Here is a 6,836-nt window from a genome sequence, read left to right as displayed (position 1 = left end):
AGTGATAGAAAAAAAAGAAATAAGGAAACAACAATAAATTGCCCCTCTGACTAGTGTCAAAAACTTTAATATGACAATACGGGACAGCTTGCTGTTTTCAGCGAGAAAGTCGATAGTGCTGCTACCTACACAGCTTGGTGTGACCAACTCTTCAATAACATATTGCTATCTGTATGATTCTTGACGCACTGCAGTGTTGTTTATAATGTATCAGTGTTTGTCACTAAATAATCTTACATTGCAGTTATATTCCAAGAAAAGTGTTATGCGCTGAACAAATTACCCAGCAAGATAATGTGCAAGGGAACTGATAAGGACCGCAAGTATTAAAAAAAGTAATGACCTCGCATCTGTGTTGAGGTTACATTCTATGCTCCTTATATTAAGAAAATCAATCAAATACTCTACCGAAATGTTAGTGGGACCTAAAACCAATAATATTAACAAATATGGAACTCTAGTACACTCAAACTTGAGGTTCCACATTGTTAAACAGTACCATAAATATCACAATCAGAAACTTGTGGGCCTGTAGCGTAATGGTTATCGTGGTAGTCTTGAAATTAAAAATTGAAGGACATGAGTTTCGAATCCAGTCACCTTTTTTTACTGTAAGAAAATAATAATATATTTTTTACGTCCCACTAAGTACTTTTACGGAGACGCCGAGGTGCCAGAATATAGTCCCGCAGGAATTCTGTGTTGGACCTCTTCCATTTCCCTTCTGATTAGTGTTAATAAAGGATGGCTGGCCAGTTGTACTTCCTCTTAAAATAATCACCACCACGGAATGGTCAGCGTACTGGCCTTCGGTTCAGAGGGCGCTGGTACAATTCCCGGCTGAGTCGGAGATTTTAATCGCGTCTGTTAATTCCTGTAGATCGAGGGCTTCGGATTTGTGTTTGTATTCATACGCATCTTCAAGTATATACAACACATCATACAGAAAACAACCACAAAAACGGGCGATAGTGAGTACGGTATATATCCCTCCACATATGATTGCTGTTAGGAAAGGCATCCAGCCGGAAAACTAGGCTAAGTCCATACAAAATCCTGCGCTAGGTAATTGAGAAAAGGCTAAAAAGAAGAGGAGAGTGTAGTTGTTAAATATTTCCCCCAGAGGCTGGGTGGATCCTCAAACAAATTCTGCTTTATAATTTTTAAGACAGCGAAAGGCGCGCTACCATAATGCTCGTTTGGAGGTTTGTGAAGGAGGCATTTCATATATTAAAATTTCATTATTATTATTATTATTATTATTATTATTATTATTATTATTATTATTATTATTATTCAATTATTTTAACGAAAACATTTCCAATGAGTGTAGTGCATTCCTCTTCCGTTGGTCTTGACTGTAGCATAGACAAGTATGCAGTTCACACCAACACGCTAGATGTCACCACCGTCGCTGTTCGCACTCCACTCAATGCTGTTGAGATAGAGCTGTCCGGTATTGGTGTATTAAAGTATTTGCTAGTGTTTACTATGGATGGATTGTAGGAAAACAAGATGTCTGACACTTAGGGCACATAAATATAGTAAAAATATGAACTTAATATCGCTTGTAACAGAATGTATTCACAAGATAACACTTCTGGAAACACAAGTGGAATATTACCAGCGATCCTTATTGCGACTGCTCTGACGTGCCTCAGACAGTTCAACATATCGTCACAGAGTGCCCACTCTGAAGATTCAATGGGACAATAAAGGATATCCACGAGGCCAGTGATGAAGCTGTGAGTTGGCTAACAAAACTGGACATTCAGCTTTAGCAGCAATGCAGATATTGATGAGCTCAAATGTATAAATATAGTTTGTTTATTACGTACTTGTTCTGTGTGTATATATGAAACTGTTTTTCGTGTAATTGTACATATTCGTTAATAACCAAATTTTAACAATGTATCCTCATGCCATACGAAATATATATCCTTGAAGATCATAGGTACAAGCACAGCTGGAACCACAACTTTCATCTTTAGATCATGCCTCAACGGGCAACATAAAACTCCATTCCTCAATACATAAGGGACAACATGTTCCCCAGAAGAAAGGGTTTCAATAATAGGAGCCAGCACTGGATCTTCACGTTGATATTTTTCAATGTCCCTGAACAACATGGGGGCACCGGTTAGAATGACATTAATGCCCGAAGGTATGGGCGGGGGAAGGGAAGAACTGTCTTCCAGTTCGGAGGTCTCTACATCATTAGCAAACATGCGGCTTAGTCCAACCGCCACAACATTTTCAGATCCTCTTATATGCCTAACGTCAAATTGGAAGGCCGAAATCCTGATGGCCCATCGAGTTATACGACCAGTACGACGCGGCCTAGCTAACACCCAGCTTAAGGCTTGATTATCTGTTTCCAGGTCAAACTTGACGTGTTCCAAGTAGAGTCGGAACATCTCTAATGCAAATAAGACTGCCAAACCCTCAAGTACATAGATTGAATACTTGGCTTCTTGAGCCGATAGTGTTCTAGATGCATAGGCGATTGGTCGCCTTCGGAGTTCAGTTTCTTGAAGAAGCACGGCAGCCACCGCCGACGACGACGCGTCGGTTTGAACGATGAATTCCTTCGAGAAATCAGGCATAGCAAGGACAGGGGAATTACAAAGAGCTAAATTCAGGTCTTCGAAAGCGGCTTATTGAGGAGGCCCCCACTCAAATTTGACGCCTTTCCTACGAAGTAGGGCGCCGCTCTCCTAGCTAAGTTAGGAATAAATTTCCTGAAGAAATTCACCATGCCTATGAATCTGGCAATGCCTTTGATGTCCTTAGGAGGTTTGAAATCCTGGAATCTGGAATGATCAATGGAAACACCATCGGGCGACACAATATGCCCTAGAAATGACATGGAAGGCTTAGCAGAGGCTACATTAGATAACTTCACAGTTAGCCCTGCCGTACGAAGGCGATTAAGGAACTCTTTCTGATGATCGAGGTGTTCTTCAAAGGTCTCAGAAAATACGACGACATCATCAAAATAATGGTACAAGTATTCGAATTTGATGTCGGAGAAGACCCTATCTAGCAGTCTAGTTAGCACAGCTGTCCCGTGGGGAGCCCGAAAGGCACGCGGTTGTACTCATACAATTTCCAGTCCGTGGAAAACGCTGTTATATGTTTTGATTCTTCAGCCAGAGGGATTTGATTATACGCCTGATTAAGGTCTAAGATGGTGAAGAACTTAGCTTTCCGAAACCATGAAAAGTAAGAGTGAAGGTCGGGAAGAGGCACAGATTGTAACACCAGCTTCCGATTTAAAGCCCTATAGTCAATCACAGGCCAGAATCCACCTTGGGGTTTCTGATAAAGGAAAATAGGCGATGAATACGCCGACTTAGAAGGTCGAACAATACCATCCTTTAACATTTGATCGATGATCTCCTTGAGGGCCTTCATTTTAGGAGGAGATAGCCTATAAGGTGGAAACCTAACGGGGATCGAATCCGTAACCTCAATCTTGTATCCAATAACGTCAGTAACTCCAAGAGTATCAGAAAAGACATCAGGAAACGACTGACATAACTTACGAATACTATCAGCCTGCTCCTCAGGTAGATGTCTAAGGTCTAACAACATCTCATCCTGGATAGGCGAAACCGACGAACATGACGCAGGATTACATTTAAGCAAAATAATTTTACAGTTACTAGCAAATTTGAAAGTGCACGACTTTCTCTGAATGTCGAGCACTAGACCTGTATGAGACATGAAGTCTGCTCCTAGTATTATCGGGCAAGAGAAGTTCTTAGCCACAAACAATTTCACTTTGCAAATAAATTTAGAAATCCGAATTTTGGCGAAGGTAAACCCTAAAATTTCTAAGGGAGAGGAGTTAGCCGAAACACATTGAACCGAAGATGAACGATAATCAGGAAATTTACAGACAGACTTTAATTTAGAGTACCATTCAGCCGAAATAATAGAACAAACACTCCCAGAGACTAACAGGGCGGTGAACGGCAGTCCACAGTAGTTTCCTTTCATCAGCAGTTTTTGAGCCAGCAGTAGGGGAGGGTGTATCGCTGCAACGGCGCTGCGTGTTGGTGCGTATATCAATGCTAATGTTGTTGGAAACGAGCTCTAACATGGATATAAAGCGTTTCAGGACCTGTTTTCTTCTACGTGTAAGGAATCTGTCCTCAAAGTTTGGCCTGCCATATTATTACACTCTGTATATAGCATCTATCAAGGTATAGCAACAGGCATAGCCTAGGTTCTTTGGAGCAAAAGTACAAAGTAGCACTTATCATTATGGTAATGAAACACACGCCGGTATGATGTAATGAGTTATCAGAGAAGAAATATGACTAGAATTTCCCATTTTCTGAGACAACAATCAGAAAATTTATTTGATTTATTTCATTTTTCTTAATCTGTTTACCCTCCAGGGTTGGTTTTTCCCTCGGATTCAGCGAGGGATCCCACCTCTACCGCCTCAAGGGCAGTGTGTGGAGCCTTAGGGTTGGGAGATACAGCTGGGGAGAATGACCAATACCTCACCAACTTGTAGGTGAGTTTATTACACGAATAGGCCGGAAATGTAAGAAGTATCTGAATCTATGATTAAGCAGGGAGTTTCTAGGCCCGGGAAGATGTCATTAACTACTGGAATACAATCGACGAGCTCATATGGATTGCTGCTCACAGTCGTATCTGTTGAATACTGGCTATAGAACAGAATATAAAACTTTGAAGTACTCTTTTGTTTGGTTTTCAATTCTGGTGTAGACACTAAACTAGGTTATGATGTGAATATCTGAATGGGCTTGCTATAAAATGTTATCAACACTTGCTGATTAATTGCGTTTGGTCCATTTATTGTTTTGTCGATGTGTGATCTACCACCAGATAACTGTGTGCCTCTTCATCGCCAGTAATTATAAAACAGTACACCTTACAACCTATTACTCAACGTACAAGTAAGTATTGCAGTACCTATTAACACAGACAAGTAAATGTTACTGAACTAATTTGAAAAAAAAAGGAAATTATAGTAATCTGTAACGTTATATTAATTCATCTATACTAATATTATAAAGAGGAAAAATTTGTATATTTGTTTGTAAAATTTGTATATTTTTTTGTAACGGATAGATTCAAAAACTACTGAACCGATTTTAAAAACTATTTTACCTATAGAAATCTCCATTGCCAGTGAGTAACATGGGCTGTATTTTATTTTCAAAACAATTCGGGGAGAGGGGGTGACGGGGGACATATAAAAATATTGGCTAATATATGTGAAATCGAATTTGTCGTACAAGGGCGATATAAAGCTCATTTTAATACCCTTGACGCAAAGAACAAAACTCGGTAAGCCCTATGGGCCTGAATACCACGTTTTAAGGCCCTAAAACCAACCGTTATGGAGATATTGGCACCACACTACCTCTGCTCTAGGAATTGGATTAAGAAATGAACTGCTGTAACCATGGCAACGTCAGCTGCAGTATTCCTACAGCAGCGAGATTACCTACAATATATCACAAAAACCTAACATGTTACAGACATGAAAACTGGTATTTGGAATTCCCTTTAAAAATAAAAGAACACACATTTTTGTTTTCATATGGGGGGCGGGGGTGAAAAGAAGTGAGGAAGGAGTTGAATTCTTTATATGAGGATACTTATAACTCAGAAAATGAAGATGTTACAGACGTTAAAACAGGTACTTGGAATCTTCTTTAAAAATAAATGAACACACTGTTTTCGGAAAATCCACTGAAGGGGGTGAAATAATAAAAAAGTAGGTGAATTTTTAATATGTGTATCTTCTTCTACCACTTTCCCACACCTGTGAGGTCGCGGGTGCGATCTGTGTCGCACATGTGAATTTGACCCTGTTTTACGGCTGGATGCCCTTCCTGACGCCAACTTCATGTGTAGGGATGTAATTACGATTGCGTGTTCCTGTTGTGGTTGGTAATGTGGAGTGTTGAGTGAATAGGAAGAGGAGAGTGTTGAAACAAATAAAAACAACCTGTCCCGGAGATAGATGAATTAATCACACGCGATTAAAATCAGCGACCCAGCCCGGAATCGAACCCGGAACCCTGTGCACCGAAGGCCTCAACGCTGACCACTTATCCAAGGAGAGCGGCAGTTTTTAATATGAGTATATCTACACTATATCTCATAAACTTAACGTGTTACAGACGTGAAAATTGGTATTTGTAATCCCCTTTGAAAATAAAGAAACGCATACTTTTAGTTTCTGGAAAATCAAATTAAGCTGGAGACCGAAAATAAGTGAAGAAGGAGTTGAATTCTCTTTATGAGGATACTTATGTCTCAAAAACTATGATGTTACAGACGTGAAGATCGGTCTGGAATCTCCTTTAGAGATAAAGAAACCCTTTTTTTTTTTTCGACATAAAAGAGGACTGTTTCTCACATGTAGGGTTCCATGCCGCAAGTCCCAGATTTAGCTCTGCCAGTAGCCTGGTCATAGCCCCGAAAGGCAATGCACAAACGTGGTTTATAAAGAGGTTCTGGGGTCAATGAAATGCAATTTTTCAGCGAGTTTTTATACTTTTAGGGATTATCAGAAAATGTCTTAGTGCCGTACCGAGGAACAATTAATTTTTATCAACTTACTAAATCCTCGCGAGTGAAGCCGTGGGTAACAGCTACAGTAGTTATTACATAATCTTGCATTTAACACAGCTTCTTCGTATATGCGTTTGCCTTTTTTTGTAGAGTCTAGTGTAAGTGCAGTTGTAGACTATATCAATTAATAAATAAATATAGAAGATCAGCTTCATACAATGCAATAGTCATTAATAGGAGATAACTTATTAACCCACCATGTTTTG

Source organism: Anabrus simplex, chromosome 1, assembly GCF_040414725.1.
Source record: "Anabrus simplex isolate iqAnaSimp1 chromosome 1, ASM4041472v1, whole genome shotgun sequence".
Classification (NCBI taxonomy): Eukaryota; Metazoa; Arthropoda; class Insecta; order Orthoptera; family Tettigoniidae; genus Anabrus; species Anabrus simplex.
The sequence above is the reverse complement of the archived record's forward strand: the minus strand, read 5'-3'. Positions refer to the sequence as shown.